The sequence below is a fragment of the Panthera leo genome, chromosome D2 (assembly GCF_018350215.1).
Source record: "Panthera leo isolate Ple1 chromosome D2, P.leo_Ple1_pat1.1, whole genome shotgun sequence".
In the NCBI taxonomy this organism is placed as follows: Eukaryota; Metazoa; Chordata; class Mammalia; order Carnivora; family Felidae; genus Panthera; species Panthera leo.
The window spans coordinates 33,311,623-33,331,516 of NC_056689.1; the positions used below are offsets into that span (position 1 = coordinate 33,311,623).

General features: G+C 38.0%; 1 protein-coding gene across 6 annotated transcripts in view; it reads left to right on the forward strand.

Annotated features, from left to right (window-relative positions):
• Nucleotides 1-19,894, forward strand: part of FAM149B1 (family with sequence similarity 149 member B1) — an 86,509-nt gene that overhangs the window by 42,310 nt on the left and 24,305 nt on the right. The window lies entirely within an intron of this gene.

Consider the following 19,894-nt stretch of genomic DNA (forward strand, 5'->3'; position numbering starts at 1 on the left):
TTAGGAACAGAAACACTTCCCCTTTTGTGTGTTCTTAGAAGTATCGAGTTTCTTGTAACTGTAGGAGTCACAGCAGCTTTCTTCTTCAAAGCCAGCAAGAAAGGCTGAGAGCTAGTCAGCAAAACAGAAGCTTATATAATGTAACATATTCATGGAAGTGACATCTCATCACTTTTACCATCTTCTGTTGGTCTGGAGTAAGTCACATTCAAAGGGAGATTCTACAAAGATGTGAACACCGGGGTGCCTGGGTGGTTCAGTAGGTTAAGCTTCTGACTTCAGCTCAGGTCATGATCTTGCGGTCTGTGGGTTCGAGCCCCACATCAGGCTCTATGCTGACAGCTCAGAGCTTGGAGCCTGCTTCGGATTCTGTGTCTCCCTCTCTCTCTGCCCCTCCCCCTCTCATGTTCTGACTCTCTCTGTCTCAAAAATATATAAAAACTAAAAAAAAAAAAAAAAAAAAAAATGTGAACACCAAGAGGTAAGAGTTTGTCCATTACAAAGAGTTTGTCCACAAAGCTTAGAGTTTGTCCATTACAATTCTCCCACTTGCCCCTAATGATTCCTGTGCTCCCACATGCAAAATAAACTAAATTCCCATAAGACTTATTATAGCATAGCTCAGAAGTTCAAAATACTATCATCTAAATTAGGTCTTGGTATGAATAAACTTCCCATGAATGGATATAATACATTAAGTAAAGTTACTGGGGCCCAATTCTCTTCCATCTATATATCTGTGAAACTAAAGGCTATATACATAGGAATATAAACATCTAACTATATAATCCAACCAACCATTCCTGTCATAGAGAAAAGTCGCCTTACCCCAACACACCCATCATACAATAGTGGGCCAGGGAAAGGATAACAGACATTCTAGATAAGGGAGGGGGGTGGGCAGAAATGAAAGGTTAAGTGGCACCTGGGTGGCTGAATCACTTAAGTGTCTGACTCTTGATTTCGGCTCAGGTCATGATCTCATGGTTCATGAGATCGAGCCCAATGTCGGGCTCTGTGCTGACAGTGCAGATCCTGCTTGGGATTCTCCCTCTCTCTCCCTCTGCTCCCTACCCTACTCACAGTCTCTCTCTCTCAAAATAAATAAACACTAAAAAAAAAGAATGGAAGGTTAAAAAAAAAAAAAGGTTTATAGTAATTCTGAAGTCCAGTTGGGAAAATACTGGGAGTTCTAGTCCTAGAAATAGCTCTCTGTTCCAACCTCTGGGCTCTTGGTTTTGCCCTCTGAATCATCCTTCCTTTTTCACATGTGTGAAAGCTGAGTAGTTTTATTAGACTGCTCCCTGGTAGTAGAATTTTGAGGGTCTGACAGCCTTCTTTCATTTAAACTCTTTCACCATCTAGAGATACAAAATTTTCAAAGTTATAAAGTCCTGGTTTCTTTACATTTAATATTTTTTTCCATCAGTTTCTCTTTCTCATCTCATGTTTTATTGTATAAGTAGCAGGAAAAAAATCAGGCCTCACTTTCAATAACTTTGATTGGAACTCTTCTTAGCTATACATCCAGAACCATCACTTTAAGTGCTGCCTTCCACATGACCACAGGAGACCATTACACTAAACATTCTTCCACTAAATAACAAGCACCTCCTTCTTCCAGTTTTTAATAACATGTTCCTCATTTCCTTCTGAACCCTCCAATAGAGCATCCTCCAAATCCAAATTTCTACTAAGTCTGTTCAAGGCAATTTATGTTTTCTCTATCATGTTTCTCAAAATTCTTCTATCAATGAACAATCAAAAATGAAATTAAGAAAACAGTTCATTTATAATAGCATCAAAGAGAATAAAATACTTAGAAATAAACTTAACCAAGAAAGTGTAAGACTTTTACACTGAAAACTACAAGACATTATTGTAAGAAAATAGGGAAGACCTAAAGAATTGGAAAGTCTTCCTGTGTTTTATGGATTAGAAGACTTAATATTGTTAAGTGGCAATATTCCCCAAACAGATTTGAGTGAATGTCAAAAATTATATTAAAAAAGAACAAAGTATGAGGCTTCACATTTCACACTGATTTTAAAACTTAGTACAAAGGTACATTAACCAAAACAGTGTGGTACTGACATAAGAATCGACATACAGATCAACAGAATAGCATCAAGAGTCTAGAAATAAACCCTCACATATACAGCCAATTGATTTTCAACAAGGGTGCCAAGACCATTCAATGGGAGAATAGTCTCTTCAACAAATGGTGCTAAAACTGGATAACCACATGAAAAAGAATGAATTTGGACCCTTCTTTCACACTACATACAAAGTATCAACTCAAAATGGATCACAAGCATACATTTAAGAACTAAAACTATAAAACTCTTAGAAGAAAACATAAGAGTAAATCTTAATGAGGTTGGATTTAGCAATGGATTCTCAGATATGACACCAAGACCACAAGCAAAAAAATCAATAGACTGGGGGCGCCTGGGTGGCGCAGTCGGTTAAGCGTCCGACTTCAGCCAGGTCACGATCTCGAGGTCTGTGAGTTCGAGCCCCGCGTCAGGCTCTGGGCTGATGGCTCGGAGCCTGGAGCCTGTTTCCGATTCTGTGTCTCCCTCTCTCTCTGCCCCTCCCCCGTTCATGCTCTGTCTCTCTCTGTCCCAAAAATAAAATTAAAAAAAAAAAAAAAATCTTTAAAAAAAAATTAAAAAAAAAAAATCAATAGACTGGATTTTATCCTAAAAAAAAAAAAAAAATCTATGTATCAAAGGATATTATCAAGAAAGTGAAAAGACAACCTACAGAATGGAAGAATATATATGCAAATCATACACCTGATAAGATTCTAGCATCCACAATATGTAAAGTACAATTCAACAACAAAGGGACAAACAACTCAACTTAAAAATGGGCAAACAACTTGAATAGGTATTTATCCAAAGAAGATACACACATGGCCAGTAAGCATATGAAAAGACGTTCAACATCCTTATTCATTAGGGAAATACAAACCAACACCAAAATCACAATGATGGCTACCCACTATGATGGCTACATTAAAAAAAAAAAAAAGAAGAAGAAGAAGACAATAACAAGTATTGGTGAGTATGTGGAGAAACTGAAACACTCATACATTGCTGTGGTAAGGTAGAAGGGTGTGGTTACCATGTAAACAGTTTGGTAGTTCCTCAAAAACTTAAACATAAGATTGCCGTATGACCAGCAATTCCACTCAAAGTATATAACCAAGAGAACTGAAACCTTATCTGCAAAAAAGCCTGTGTATGATTGTTCATAGCAGCATTTTCATAATAGTCAAAAAGTTAGAATTGACGCAAATGTTCATCAGCTATGAATGGAGAAACAAAATTTGGTATATACATATGTTATGGACTGAATTGTGTCCTCCTCAAAATTTATATGTTGAAGACCTAATCCCCAGTGTGAATGTTTGGAGGTGGGGCTTTTAGGAAGGTAATTAAGGTTAAATGAAGTCATAAGCATGGGGACCTAATCCTATAGAGTTGGTATCCTTATAAGAAGAGGAAGAGACCAAAGCCCCCTTTCTGTGCATGCACGGAAAAGTGGTAATGCAAGGACACAGCTGCCTACAAGCCAAATAGCACCTTGATCTTGAACTTCTGACCTCCAGAACTTTAAGAAAATAAATTTCTGTTATTTAAGCCATTCAGTCTGTGGTATATTGTTATAGCAGGATAAGTAACTAATGTACTATGCAATGTAATATTATTAGTTCATAAACTAAAATTAAGTAATCATGCATGTTACAACATGGATAAACCTTGAAAATAGTATGCTAAGGGTAAGAAGCCAAACACAAAAGGCCACATATTGTATGATTTTATTCAGTTGAAATGTCCAGAACAGGCATATCCATAGAGGCACAAAGTAGTTTAGTGGTTGCCAAGGGATATAGGGAGAAAGGAATTGGGAGGTATGTGGTGTCTCTTTGCAGTGATAGATATTTTCTGAAATTAGATAGTGGTGCTGACTGCACAACATTGTGAATATACTAAAAACCAATTAATTGTGTACTGTAAAATGGTTAAAAATGGTGAATTTTATGTTATATGAATTTTATTTCATTAAACATTTTAAAATATTTTAAACCTGTATGTAAATGTGAGTCTGTTGGTGATTCATTCTTTTATAGATATGAAAAAAATTTTTTAATTTATTCATTCTAAAAACAAAAGCAAAAAGTGTTCATCCATTTGTCCAACTCCCTATGCCCTGCCTCTAGCAACTACCAATCTCTTCTCTATATCTATGAGCTTGGTTTTATTTATTTATTTATTTATTTATTTATTTATTTATTTATTTATTTATTTTTAGATTCCATCTATAAGAAAGATCATATGTTATTTGTCTTTCTCTAACTTACTTCATTTAGCATATTGCCCTCGAGGTCCGTTCATGTTGTCACATATAGAAAGATTTCATTCTTTTTTAGGGCTGAAGTGTATTTCCTTGTATATATACACCGCAGTTGCTTTTTTTTTAATCCTTTCATCTACTGATGGACACTTCGGTTGTTTCCATATCTTGGCTACTGTAAACAATGCTGCAATGAACATGGAGGTACATCTATCTTTTCAAGTTGGTATTTTCCTTTTCTTTGGATAAATACCCAGAAGTGGAATAGCTGGATCATATGGTAGCTCTGCTTTTAATTTTTTTGAGGAAAATCCATACTGGTTCCTATAGTGGATATACCAATTTACATTCCCACAAGCAGTGCACAAGGGTTACCTTTTTACAGCTCCTTGCCAACCCTTGTTATTTCTAGACTTTTTGATAATAGCCATTCTGACTAGTGAAACTGCATTTTAATTTTCATCTGCATTTTCCTGATGATGAGTAACGTAGAGCATCTTTTCATGTACCTTTTGGCCATCTGTATTTCTTCTTTGGAAAAATGTCTATTCAGATCTTCTGCCCATTTTTAAATTGGATTTTTTTTGGCTATGTATATATTTTCATAAATTTTGGAAATTAGCCCCTTATCAGATAGATGATTTGCAAGTATTTTCTCCCATTCAATAGACTGCTTTTCCATTTTGTTGACTTTTCCTTTTGCTGTGCAGAAGCTTTTTAATTTGATGGTGTTTTTTTGTTTTGTTTTTTTGGGTTTTTTTGCTTTCCTTGGTTTTGCTTTTGGCATCAGATTCAAAAAATCATGGCCAAGACCCATGTCAAGAAGCTTACCTCATGTTTTTTTCTGGGAGTTTTGTGGTTTCAGGTCTTATCTTCAAGTCTTTATTTTATTTATTTATTTTTTTTAATTTTTTTTTTCAACGTTTTTTATTTATTTTTGGGACAGAGAGAGACAGAGCATGAACGGGGGAGGGGCAGAGAGAGAGGGAGACACAGAATCGGAAACAGGCTCCAGGCTCTGAGCCATCAGCCCAGAGCCTGACGCGGGGCTCGAACTCACGGACCGCGAGATCGTGACCTGGCGGAAGTCGGAGGCTTAACCGACTGCGCCACCCAGGCGCCCCTTCAAGCCTTTATTTTAAACTGACTTTTGTACATGGTGTAAGATACTGGTCCTACTTTCCAAAAAACATTTATTGAAGAGACTGTCTTTTACTCCTTTTATATTCTTATCTCCTTTGTTGTAAATTACTTGACCATATATGTGTGGGTTTATTTCTGAGTTTTCTATTCTATTGTATTGATCTATGTGTCTGTTTTTATGCCAGCACCTTACTGTTTTAATTGCTATAGCTATGTAATATAGCTTGAAAACAGGGAGCAAGATGCTTCCAGCTTTGTTCTTTCTCAAGATTGCTTTGGCTATTTGGGGTCTTTATGGTTCCATACACATTTTAGGATTATTTGGTTCTATTTCTGTGAAAAAAAGCTATTGAATCTGTGCATTTTGCACGGGGGGGGTGTTTTGGACATTTTAAAAATGTTAATTTTTCTAATCTGTGAGCACAGAATATCTTTCCATTTATTTGTGCCTTCTTCAGTTTCTTTCATTAATGTTTTGTAGTTCTCGGTATACAGGTCTTTTACCTCCTTGGTTAAATATATTCGTAGGTATTTTATTCTTTTTGATGCAAGTGGGATTGTTTTCTTAATTTTGTCTTTATCATAGTCTATTATTAGTGTATAGAAATGCAGTACGTTCTTGTGTATTGATTTTGTATCCTACAACTTCACTGAATTCATTTATTAGTTCTAACAGTTTCTGATAGAATTTCTAGGGCTTTCTATATAATATATCATCTGCAAATAGTGAGAGATTTATTTCTTCCTTCCCAATTTGAATAGCTTTTGTTTCTTTTTCTTGCCTAACTGCTCTGGCTAGGACTTCCAATACTATGTTGAATAAAAGTGGTGAGAGTGCATATCCTTGTCTTATTTCTGATCTTAGAAGAAACTTTCAGCTTTTCACTGTTGAGTATAATGTTAGCTGTGGGTTTGTCATATATGTCCTTTATTATGTTGAAGTACATTCCCTTTGTACTCACTTTGTTGAGAGTTTTTGAATTTTGTCAAATGTTTTTTCTGCATCTATTGAGATTATCACATATGATATTAATTTTTATTAATGTAGTGTATCACATTGACTGATTTGCAGATGTTGACCATCCTTGCATCCCTGGATTAATCTCACTTAATCACGATATATTATCCTTTCAATGTATTGTGGAATTTGGTGTGATAATATTTTCTTGAGGGTTTCTGCATCTATGTTCATCAGGGATATCGGCCTGTACTCTCTTATGGCATCCTTGGTTTTGGTACTAAGTAATGCCAATCTTGTTTAAAAAAAAAGTTTAGAAGAGTTCTTTCCTCTTCTGTTCTTTGGAAGAGTATAAGAAAGATTGGTATTAATTCTTCTTTGAATGTTTGTTGGAATTCACCAGTGAAGCCATATGGTCCCAAATTTTTGTTTGTTGCCAAGTTTTTTCTTGCTCATTCAATCTCCTTACTAGTAACTGGTGTGTTCACATTTTCCATTTCATCATGATTCAGTCTTGGTAGGTTGTATGTTCTTAGAAAATTATCCATTTATTTTAGGTTGTCCAATTTGTTGGTATAGAAATGTTCATAGTCCCTTATGATCCTTTATTTCTTTGGAATCAGTTATTACATTTCCTTTTTCATTTCTGATTTCACTTGAATCCTCTTTTTTATGGATTGTATGGATATTTTAACAATATTTGTTATTTTGTTGAGGATTTTTGCATCTGTGTTCATCAGAGATATTGGCCTATACTTCTCTTTTTTTTATGGTGTCTTTATCTGGTTTTGGTGAGTAATACTGGCCTCATAAAATGATTTTGGAAGTTTTCCTTCCATTTCCATTTTTTTGAAATAGTTTGAGAATAGATATTAACTATTCTTTTTTTTTCAATATATGAAATTTATTGTCAAATTGGTTTCCATACAACACCCAGTGCTCATCCCAAAAGGTGCCCTCCTCAATACCCATCACCCACCCTCCCCTCCCTCCCACCCCCCATCAACCCTCAGTTTGTTCTCAGTTTTTAAGAGTCTCTTATGCTTTGGCTCTCTCCCACTCTAACCTCTAAACTATTCTTTGAATGTTTGGTAGAATTTGTCTGTGAAGCCATCTGGTCCTAGACTTTTGTTCGTCTGGGAGTTGTTTTTTTTTTTTGTTTTTTGTTTTTTGTTTTTTTTTTTTACTGATTCCATTTGTTTGCTGCTTAAAGGTTTAAGTTTTCTATTTCTTTCTGTTTCAGTTTTTGGTAATCTATGTTTTTAGGAATTATCCATTTCTTTCAGGTTGTCCAATTTGTTGGCATACTTATAATATTCTAATTGTTTGTATTTCTATGGTGTAGGTTGTTATCTCTCCTTTCTCATTTGTGATTTTATTTGGGTCCTTTCTCTTTTCTTTTGGATAAGTCTGGCTATAGTTTATCAAATTTATTAATTTTTGCAAAGAACCAGCTCCGGTTTCATTGTTCTATTCTATTGTTTGTTTTTTTTTAATTCAGGTTATTTAAAATAGATATAGTATTGGTTTCAGTAGTAGAATTTAATGATTCATCACTTCATATAACACCCATTGCTCATCCCAACAAGTGCCCTCCTTAATGGCTATCACCCATTTAGACCACCTCCTCTCCAGCAACCCTCAGTTTGTTCGCTGTATTTAAAGTCTCTTATGGTTTGCCTCTCTCTCTCTTTTCTTATTTTTCTTCCCCTTTCCCAGTATCCATCTGTTTTTTTCTTAATTCCACATATGAGTGAAATCATAGTATTTGTCTTTCTCTGACTTATTTCACTTAGCATAATATGCTCTAGTTCCATCCACATTGTTGCAAATGGCAAGGTTTTGCTCTTTTATTAAGTTTTTTTCTTTATGTTTATTTTTGAGAGACAGAGAGAGAGAGAGCGAGTGTGTGTGTGTGTGTGTGTGTGTGCGCGTGCGAGCAGGGGAGGGGCAGAGGATCTGGAGCAGGCTCTGTGCTGACAGCAAAGAGCCCAATGTGGGGCTCAAACTCACAAACTGTGACCTGAGCCGAGGTCGGATGCCTAACTGACTGAGCCACCAAGGTGCCCCGGTTTCATTCTTTTTGACTACCAAGTAATATTCCATTGTATGTAAAGCCTTGGATTGTGAGTAACTCGTTCTGCAAATGTTCCACAAGACAAACATTTCTAATAAATTTTAACTTGATAAACGAGCAATGTTTTGCAACATAAGTAGTATGTTACACCAAATGCCACATGATCACAACTGAGCCAATGTTTCTTCCCCCTCCCCCTCTCTCTCTCTCTTGCTGTGGGATTGTGAGTGAAGTTATCTTGATGAGGTCCCAATAGTTCCTTTTTGTTTTTGTTTCCCTTGGCTCAGAAGACATGTCCAGTAAGAAGTTGCTGTGGCCAAGGTCAAAGAGGTTGCTGCCTATTTTCTCCTGTAGGATTTTGATGGCTTCCTGTCTTGCATTTTGGACTCTCATCCATTTTGAATTTATTTTTGTGTATGAGTTAAGAAAGTGATACAGTTTCATTCTTCTGCATGTCGCTGTCCAGTTCTCCCAGCACTATTTCCTGAAGAGACAGTCTTTTCCCCCCCGCATTGGATGTTCTTTCCTGCTTTGTTGAAGATTAGTTGGCCATACGTTAGTGGGTCTGTTTCTGAATTCTCTGTTCTGTTCCACTGATCTGTTTTTTACCAGTACCATACTGTCTTGATTACAGCTTTGTAATATAGCTTGAAGTCTGAAATTGTGATGCCTCCAACTTTGGTATTCTTTTTCAACATTACTTTGGCTATTCAGGGTCTTTTGTGGTTCCATACAAATTTTAAAATTGTTTGTTCTAGTTCATGAAGAATGCTGTATTATTTTTATAGGGATTGCACTGAATATGTAGATTGCTTTCGGTAGTATCAACATTTTAATAATACTTGTTCTTCCAATCCATGAACGTGAAATGTTTGTCCATTTCTCTGTGTCTTCTTCAATTTCTCTCATAAGCTTTCTATAGTTTTCAGTGTACAGATCTTTTACCTCTTTGGTTAGGTTTATTCTGAGGTATCTTATGGTTTTTCTTGCACCAAAAATTATAAGTGAGATCAATTCCCTGATTTCTCTTTCTGCTGCTTCATTATTGGTTATAGATATGCAGCCAATTTCTGTACATCGATTTTATATCCTGTGACTTTGCCAAATTCATGTATCAGTTCTAGCAATCTTTTGGTGGAGTCTTTCAGGTTGTCCACTTAGAGTATCATGTCATCTTTGAAGAGTTAAAGTTCGACTTCTTCCTTGCCAATTTGTATGCCTTTTATTTCTTTTTGTTGTCTGATTACTGAGGCTAGGACTTCCAGTATTATGTTAAACAACAGTGTTGAGAGTGGACATCCTGTTGTGTTCCTGACCTTAGGGGGAAAGCTCTGTTTTTCTCCATTGGGGATGATATTGGCTGTGGGTCTTTCATATATGCCCTTTATGATACCAAGGTATGTTCCTTCTATCCCTACTTTCTTAAGGGTTTTTATAAAGAAAGGATTCTGCGTTTTGTAAAATTATTTTTCTGCATCTATTGAGAAGATCATATGGGTCTTTTTTTGTTTTTACTGTTTATTTATTTTTGAGAGAGGGAGGGACACAGCATGAGTGGGGGAGGGACAGAAAGAAAGGGAGACACAGTATCTGAAGAAGGCTCCAGGCTCCGAGCTGTCAGCACAGCTGACGAAGCGCGAGATCATGACCTGACCTGAAGTCAGGCACTTAACCAACTGAGCCACCCAGGTGCCCCAAGGACCATACAGTTCTTATCCTTTTCTTTTATTAATGTGGTGTATCATGTTGATTGATTCACAAATATTGAACCAGCTGTGCAGCCCAGGGATAAATCTCACTTGGTCATAGTGAATAATTTTTTTAATGTACTGTTGAATTTGATTTGCTAGTATCTTGTTGAGAATTTTTGCATCCAGACTCATCTGGGATATTGGCCAGTAATTCTCCTTTTTGGTGGGATTTTTGTCTGGTTTTGGAATCAAAGTAATGCTGGCTTCATGGAATGAGTTTGGAAGCTTTCTTTTTATTTCTGTTTTTTTGGAACAGTTTGAGAAGAATAGGTATTAACTCTTCTTTAAATATCTAGTAGAATTCCCTCGGGAAGCCATCTGCCCCAAAACTCTTGTTTATTGAAAGATTTTTGATTACTGATTAAATTTCTTTGCTCCTTATGGGTCTGTTCAAATTTTCTCTTTCTTTTCAATTTTGGTAGTGTGTATGTTTCTAGGAATTTGTCCATTTCTTCCAGATTGCCTAGTTTGTTGGCATATAATTTGTTACAGTATTATAATTGTTTGTGTTTCTGTGGTGTTGGTTGTGATCTCTCCTCTGTTATTCATGATTTTATCAACTTAGGTCCTTTTGTTGTCGTTGTTGGTGGTGGTGGTGGTGGTGGTGGTGGTGGTGGTGAGCCTGGCTAGGGACTTATCAATTTTGTTAATTCTTTCAAAGAACCAGCTCTTAGTTTTGTTGATATGTTGTACTGTTTTGTTGTTGTTGTCATTTCTATATCAGTTATTTCTGCTCTAATATTTATTATTTCTCTTCTTCTGCTGACTTTAGGCTTTATTTGCTATTCCTGTTCAAGATCCCTTAGGTGTAAGGTTAGATTGAGTATTTGGGACCTTTCTTGCTTCTTGAGATAGGCCTTTCCTCTTAGGACTGCCTTTGCTGCATCCCAAAGAGTTTGGACTGTCATGTTTTATTTTCATTTGCTTCCATATTTTTTTACATTTATTCTTTCATTTTCTAGTTAAACCATTCATTCTTTAGTAGGATGTTCTTTAACCTCAATGTATTTTAAGGCTTTCCAATTTTTTTCTTGTGGCTGACCAAGTTTCATAGCATTGTGATCTGAAAATATGCATGATATGATCATAATCTTTTTGTACCTGTTGAGGACTGATTTGTGACCCAGTATGTGATCTATTCTGGAGAATGTTCCATGGGCACTTGAGAAGAATGTGTATTCTGCTGTTTTAAGGTGAGATGTTCTGAATATATGTTAGGTCCATCCAGTTCAGTGTGTCAGTCAAAGCCATTGTTTCCTTGTTGATTTTCTTCTTAGATGATCTGTCAGTTGTTGTAAGTGAGGTATTAAAGGCCCCTACATTACTGTATTATTATCAATGAGTTTTTTCATGTTTGTGATTAATTGATTTATATACTTGGGTGGTTCCATGTTGTGGGCATGTTTACAATTGTTAGATATTCTTGATGGATAGATCCTTTAATTATTATGTAATGCCCTTCTTCATCTCTTGTTATAGTCTTTGCTTTAAAGTCTAGTTTGTCTGACATAAATATGGCTACTTTGGCTTTCTTTGACCTCATAGCCTAATAGCATAATAGATCATTCTCCATCCCCTCACTTTCAATCTGCAAGTGTCTTTACATCTAAAATGAGTCTCTTGTAGGCAACATATTAGATGGATCTTGTTTTTTTAATCCATTCTGACACACTGTGTCTTTTTATTTGAGCATTTAGTCCATTTACATTCAGAGTGATTACTGAAAGATATGAATTTAGTGCTATTGTGTTACTTGTAGAGTTGGTATTATTAGTGATGTTCTCTGATCCACTGTAGTTTTTGTTGCTTTGGTCTTTTTTTTTTGTCTCCACTTACACAGTCCACCTTAAAATTTCTTGCAAGGTCAGTTTAGTGGCCTTTAGTTTTCGTTTGTCTGGGAAACTCCTTTAGTTTTCGTTTGTCTGGGAAACTCTTTATCTCTCCCACTACTGTGAGTGACAACGTTGCTGGATGCAAAATCTTTGGCTACATATTTTTCGCATTCAGCACATTGAATAGTTCCTGCCACTCCCTTTGGGCCTGCCAAATTTCAGTGGATAGGTCTGCTACTAACCTTATGTGTCTACCCTTATAGATTAATGACCTTTTGTTCCTAGCTGCTTTCAGAATTCTCTCTATATTTTGCAAGTTTCACTGTGATATGTTGTGGTGTTGACCAGTTTTTATTGACTTTGAGGGGAGTTCTCTGTGCCTCTTGGACATGAATGCCTGTTTCCTTCCCCAAATTAGGGAAGTTCTCATCTATAATTTGTTCAAATAAGCCTTCTGCCCCTTTTCCCTGCTCTTCTTCTGGGACTCCTATGATACGGATATTGTTTCATTTTACGGAATCACTAAGTTCTCTAAGTCTCCTCTCAATATCTAAGATTTTCCTTTTCCTCTTCTTTTCAGCTTTATTAGTTGCCATAATTTTATCTTCCATATCACCTATTCTCTCCTCTCTTCCCTTCACTCCTCACTATGACTGTATCCAGTTGGTTTTGTATCTCAGTTATAGCGTTTTTTATTTCAGCCTGACTAGTTTTTAGGTCTTTGATCTCTGCAGCAAGTATTTCTCTGGTGTCCCCTATGCTTTTTTCAAGCTGAGCTATTAGCCTTATGCGTGGTATTTTAAATTATTGTTCAGATATATTGCTTAAATCTGTTTTAAGCAATTCCTTAGCTGTGATTTCTTCCTGAATTTTGTTTTGGGGAGAAGTTTTCCATCTTGTCATTTTGGCTAAGATTCTGTCTTTGTGTGTTTTAAAAGCTTGGTACATTTCCTGCACCTGAGAGTAATGCTACATTAAAAAGGGGTCATACACTGTCCAGGGCCTGGCATTTCCAGAAGCATTTCCGGTGTGCACTCTGCTGTTGTGTTTTGGCTGCTCTTTCCCACTGGTCAGTCCTCTGCAGAGCTCCTCCTTGCTTGTGGTGGGGAGTGTCTAGACCTTTAACTAGGTGTGCTTTGATTTGTTTGTTAAAATAAGCCTAAGGAGGAGGAAAAAAAAAAAAAAAAAAAAACAACTGATCTCAAAAAAAGAGAAAAGGAAAGGGAACCAAAAAAAACCCCAACAGTGAATCAAAAAAACAAGGCTAATTCCAAGGAAAAATTAAGGAAAAAGAAAGAAAAGCAAAAAAGAAGCCTGAGGGGTACGGGGAGGAAATGAGAACTATGAGTCTGATTCCAAAAGAAAAGTAAGCCTGGTCCTATTTCTACCAGAATTGCTGTTGTCGTTTTGAAGCACTTGTTTCTCAGTACACTTGGCACACACAGGGTACTGGCTGTGCTGGTCTTCTGGAGGAGAGTCCTGCTGCATTGGCTCAGTCAGTCTTGCCCCAGTAAATAAGCAGTTGCCAGGCATAGGGGAGAGGGGTTTGGTGTAAGTGGCTCTTGCCTCCACTGGGGGCCACTATGTTGCTCTCTCAAGTCCCACTGTTTTGGTGTTTGTCGGGGGGCAGGAAATGGCACCTCCTCAATCTCTCCTCCCTGAACAGGGGATCTCACAACCCCTGCTGTTCAGGCAGCCCTCACAGAATAGCGAGGGAAGTCAGTTTACAGTGTGCCACAAGTTTACTGCATTTTTTCTTTGGCACACGGCTGTGATTCAAAACTCAAAGTCTTAAAGGACCTAGCACTATGTGGACCCACCCCATCCTCCAGATTAGGGCTTTCTACACTGTGTCTGAAGTCATTTCACCCTGAAAAACAGTCCCACATCTGAGCTGTGTGTGGAATATATGGTATAGCACCACTAAAAGCAGCAAAGGTTATGTTCCCTCTGAATGCACCTCTGTCCCCTGCTGATGAAAGTGTTTTGCTGGCACTTGCAGAATGTTTTGCTCTTGGGGAGGCAATATACCCTCTTTCAAAAGTACTCCAGTTAGGGGAATAATCTCTTTCAATGTGCCCTGGAGATCTCTACACCATGCTATGCACTCCAAAGTCAGCTCCCTGTTCACCAGGGGTGTACTCCATGGCTCTGCTCCAGAGAAAGTTGCACACTTCCAAAACTTGAGTTTGAGCTCCAAACGCTGCTTGGAAAAAACAAGCAAGCAAGCAAGCAAACAAACAAACAAAACCTGCAACACTCAGTACTTCCCGGTCCCCAGTCCATGGTCCAGAGAGGTTTTCCTCTTGTGCAAAACCAACGCTGCACTCTCTGAACCCCTTTTTCTTTCTCTCCCTTTTGTCTCTCCACAGAAAGTTCCCTTCCCCTCCATGGCACTGCCATTCTCTCCCCAAATTCACTTCCATGCACCTCACACCTGCCACACTGTCTCCCTCTAACTGCAGAGATCCTTCTGCCAGTCCACAGGTCGATTTCCTGGGTGTTCCAAGTGATCTGACCTCAATACAGCTGTTTGAGGGACTAGGAAAGCCCAAGGTCCCCCTACTTCTCTGCCATCTAACTCCTCCTCTCTATTGTTCTGTTTTGTTTTTTAGTTTTTATGTGACTTATCTCTGCTCTCATCTTCATTATTTCCTTCCTTCTGTTGGCTTTACACTTTGTTTATTGTTCTTTTTCTATCTCCTTTAGGTGTAAGATTAGATTGTTTATTTGAGATTTTTCTTGCTTCTTAAGGTAGGCCTGTATTGCTATATACTTCCCCCTTAGGACAGCTTTTGCTGCATCCCAAAGGTTTTAGACTATTATATTTTCGTTTGTTTCTATGTATTTTTTAAAATTTCTTATTTTATTTCCTATTTGAGTCACTCATTGTTTAGTAGCATGGTATTTAACCTCCATGTATTTGTGGTCTTTCCAGATTTTTTTTGTGTGTGTGTGTCATTGACTTCTGGTTTCATAATGTTGTTATCAGAAAAGGTACATTGTGGGGCGCCTGGGTGGCTCAGTCAGTTAAGCGTCCGACTTCGGCTCAGGTCATGATCTCGCGGTCTGTGAGTTCGAGCCCCGCGTCAGGCTCTGTGCTGATGGCTCAGAGCCTGGAGCCTGTTTCAGATTCTGTGTCTCCCTCTCTCTCTGACCCTCCCCCGTTCATGCTCTGTCTCTCTCTGTCTCAAAAATAAATAAACGTTAAAAAAAAAAAATTAAAAAAAAAAAAAAAAGAAAAGGTACATTGTATGATTTCAATCCTGTATTTGTTGAGGCTTATTTGTGGCCTAAATATGTGATCTACTCTAGAGAATGTTCGGTGTGCATTTGAAAAGAATGTGTATTCTGCTGTTTTAGGATGGAATGTTCTGAATATATCTATTAGGTCCATCCAGTCCAGTGTGTCATTCAAAGCCATTATTTCCTTGTTAATTTTCTGCTTAGATGATATGTTCACCAATGTAAGTGGGATGTTAAAGTCTCCTGTTATTGTATTATTATCAGTTCCTTTATGTTTGTTACTGTTTTATGTATTTGGGTGCTTCCATGTTAGATGCATAAATATTTACAGTTGTTAGATCTTCTTGGATTGTTCCCTTTATTATTAATATAGCACCACTTTTTTTCTTGTTACCAAGTTTTTGTTTTAAAGTCTAGTTTGATACAAGTATTGCTATTCTGCCTTTATTTTGACATCTAGTTGTGTGATAAATGTTTCTCCATCCTCTCACTTTCAATATGTAGGTATCTTTATGGTCTAAAATGAGTCTCTTGTAGGCAGGATATATAGATGGGTGCTGTTTTTTAATCTATTCTGACACATTATGTCTTTTGATTGGAGTATTTAGTTTGTTTACATTCAAAGTAATTATTAATTTTTATGTATTTATTGCCATTTAATTACTTGTGATTATTTCTGGAATTTTCTGATCCCTTCTTGTCTTCTCTTTTTTGTGTTTTGATATTTTCTTTAGTGACATATTTGGATTTCCTTCTTTTACTATTTGCATGTTAGTAGTTTTTTTATATATGGTTACCATCAGGTTTGCATATAACCTCTTCTGCATATAGCAGTCTATATTAAGTTGATGGTTGTTTAAGTTTGAACCCATTCTTTTTTTCCTTGCCTCCCCACAGTTTAGGTATATATTATATTTTATATTCTTGTTTGTGAGTTTCTTGACTAATTTTTTTTTTACAGAAATGCTCATTTTTACTGATTTTGTTTTTCCTGCCTTTATACCGTCCACTTTTAGTCAATTCTTTTCACTCAGAGAATCCCCTTTAGTATTTCTTGCAGGGGTGTTTTAGTGGTCACAAACTCCATTAGTTTTTGTTTGTCTGAGAAACTATTTATCTCCTTCTATTATTTTTTTAATGTTTATTTATTTTTGAGAGAGAGCATGAGCAGGGGAGAGACAGAGAGAGAGGGAGACAGAGGATCCAAAGTGGGCTCTGCACTGAGAGCAGCAAGCCCGATGCGGGGCTTGAACTCATGAACCATGAGATCATGGCCTAAACTGAAGTTGGACGCTCAACCAACTGAGCCATGCAGGCTTCCCACTCTCCTTCTATTTTGAATGATAGCCTTGCTGAAAGAGTATTCCTGGCTGCAGATTTTTCCCATTCAGCACTCTGAGTATTTCATGCCACTCCCTACTGGCTTACCAAGTTTCTGTTAACAAATCTCCTGCTAGCCTTATGGGTTTTTCTTCGTAAGTTAGTGACTTCTTTTGTCTTGCTGCTTTTAAGATTTTTTCTTTATCACTGTATTTTGCAAATTTAATTACAATATGTCTTGGTATGGTCTGCTTTTGTTGACTTTGTTTGGAACTCTCCGTGCCTCTTGGATCTGGATATATTTCCTTCCTCAGATTAGGGAAGTTTTCAGCTATTATTTCTTCAAATAAATTTTATGCCCCCTTTACTCTCTCTTCTTCTGGGACTCCTATAATACAAACATAATGTTTGATACAGTCAATGAGATCTTTAAGTCTATGTTCGATTTGCGGTATTCTTTCCCTTTTGTTCAACCTCATTGCTTTCTATTATTTTGTCTTCTAGGTCATGAATTTGTTCTTCTGATTCTTTCAACCTGCTATTCTTTGCATCATGCATGTTTCTAATCCCGTTTATTGTACTTTTCATTTTTTGGTTCTTTTTTACCTCTTTTATCTCTGTGGTAAGGGTCTCACTGGTGTCTTCCATTCTTTTCTCAAGTGTAGTGAGTACCCTCATGATTGTTTGTATCTGTTTCACTTACATCTCTGGCAGTGACTTTATTTTGTTTTTTCATTTAGGATAAATTTCTCTGTCTTCTCATTTTGTCTAAGCCTCTGACTGCTTCTCTGTTCTAGAGAAGCCAGTTGTATCCCTTATTCCTGAGAGTAATGGCTTTATGAGGAAGAGGTCATATAGTGGCCAGGGCCTGGCACTTCATGCCATGTGTGTGCTGCATATGCTCTGCTGTTGTGTTCTGGATGCTCTGTCCTTCAGGTCAGTCATCTGCAGAAGCTTGCCTTGCCTGCAGTGGGCAAGTGTGTGGTCCCAAACCTCAATGTGGTGAGTTAAAACTAGGTATGCTCTTGTGTGCTTGTGAAATGAGACCTGTCACACCTCCACTGGAACTGAAGCCCTGTAAAACTCTCTGGTTGAGAGATGTGGTATAGGCAGGGTTTGTGCTGGTCTTCTGGGGGAGGTCCTGCCACACTGGGACAAAGTTAGCATGACTGAGGAGGGCAATTCCATTGGAGCGCAGGGTGTGGGGCTTAGTGTAGGCAGCTGGTGTGTGCACTGTACTGATTCCCACAGGTGGCTGTGTTTATGCTGAGGGGTGGGGGAGGAAAATGGCACTAGCCAGCTCTTTTGTTCTTGGAGTGGTGTCTCTTGTGAATGCTCTCAGGAACACTTGGCTCTATCCTAGCCAAGCCTGCTGACTTTTACAACTCCAGGCTTTAAGCCCCGCTGGTTGCAAGAACTCATGAAATTCTGCCCTTCTCATTTTCTAAGCCAGTGACTATGGGGAAACGTTCTCCTTGTGTATTCCCCTGTATGCTCCTCTCGCTCTCACCCTTCTCTGCATTCATTGCTCCCACCCCTCCACATCAGCCAAGATCCATTTCCGCCCTAAACCACATCTCTGCACTTCCTACCTTCTTCGATATGGCCTCTTCTCTCTTTAGTTGTGGAGTTGTTCTGTCAGTCTTCAGGTTGATTTCTCAGATATTTGATACTTATCTAGTTGTATTCATGGGACAAAGAGAGCCTAGGTATCTTCCATCATCTTCCTGGCTATTTCTTGACTAATTTTAGGACATATGCCAGAGAAAAAGGGATGTGTGGCAACTTTCTCTAGGAAGAGAAGTACTTTCAGACACCATTATCCTTTCCCTAACTCAGAAAAGACACTTGTGGGAGCCAGTTCTGACACCTCCATCTATCTTGTTGGCATTACTTGCTCTGCTCCAGCATTTCCCTGTGATCTCACCCCACCCAACCCAACCAACTTGGCAGGTGCCTCCAGAAGTGGCTCCCACCCTGCCACACCTGGCAGTCAGCCTTGGCCAAGAGCAGCTCATCTACAAAGTGATGCCTGCCCTGGGAAGTGGGGAAGCTAACCTAACATACCAGCATGTCAACAGTAAGTGCTGCTGAGTCTCTCAGCTAGCCACACCAGGGGCAAGACCTGCCAAATACTGCACCTGCAGCAGTCACAGTGGGTCACTGCAACGGCTAGGCTGAGGACTACTCTTGCTCACCACTGAGCCTACAGCAGCTTCAGCCAGGCTTCTCAGTGAGGTGCTCAAGAGGCAAACACTCCCACAAGAGCTCCCACAGTAGTCTTGGGTCAAGAACAACAGAGGGTGCAGGTAGCCCACACAGGGGATAGCCCTGGTTCTGGTGACCAGAGTGGAATGCACTATAACACACCACAGGATACCTTCTACATAAGGCAACCACTTTCAGAATCAGGCCTAATACACAGAAGCAAAGAATCAGAAAAAATCAGGAGACCAAGGAACAGGTTGAAATGAAAGAACAAGACAGAACAATAGAAAAACATCTAAATGCAATAGAGATAAGCAATCTACCTACTGAAGAGTTCAAAGATATCCACTGGACTTGAGAGAATAGTAGAAGATAGAAAGGTATAAAAAATATAAAAGAAACAGATTGAAAAATGCAGTAACTGAAGTGAAAAATACACCAGAGGGAATCAACAGCAGATTAGAGGATGCAGGAGAATGGTTCAGTGATCTGAAAGACAGGGTAATGGAAAGTAACCAAACTGAACAGCAAAAAGAAAAAAGAATTTTAAAAAGAGACTAGGTTAAGAAACCTCCGTGATAATACTAAGTGTAATGACATTCACATTGCAGGGGTCACAGAAGGAGAGAGATAGAGAGAGAACGAGAGAGAGAAGACAGTAGAAAACTTATTTGAAGAAATAATAGCCAAAACGTCCCTAATCTTGGGAAGGAAACAGAGATCCAGGCCCAGGAATTGCAGAAAAACTCAAATATGATGAACTTAAGGAAGTCCACACCAAGACACATAATTAAAATGGCAAAAATTAAAGACAAAGAATCTTAAAAGCAGCAAGAGAAAAGGTAACAGTTACATACAAGAGAAACCTCATAAGGCTATCAGCTGATTTTTGAGTAGGAACTCTGCAAACCAGAAGGGTGTGGCATAATATATTCAAAGTGCTGAAATGAATAACCTACAATCAAGAATATACTACCTGGCAGGGTTATCATTC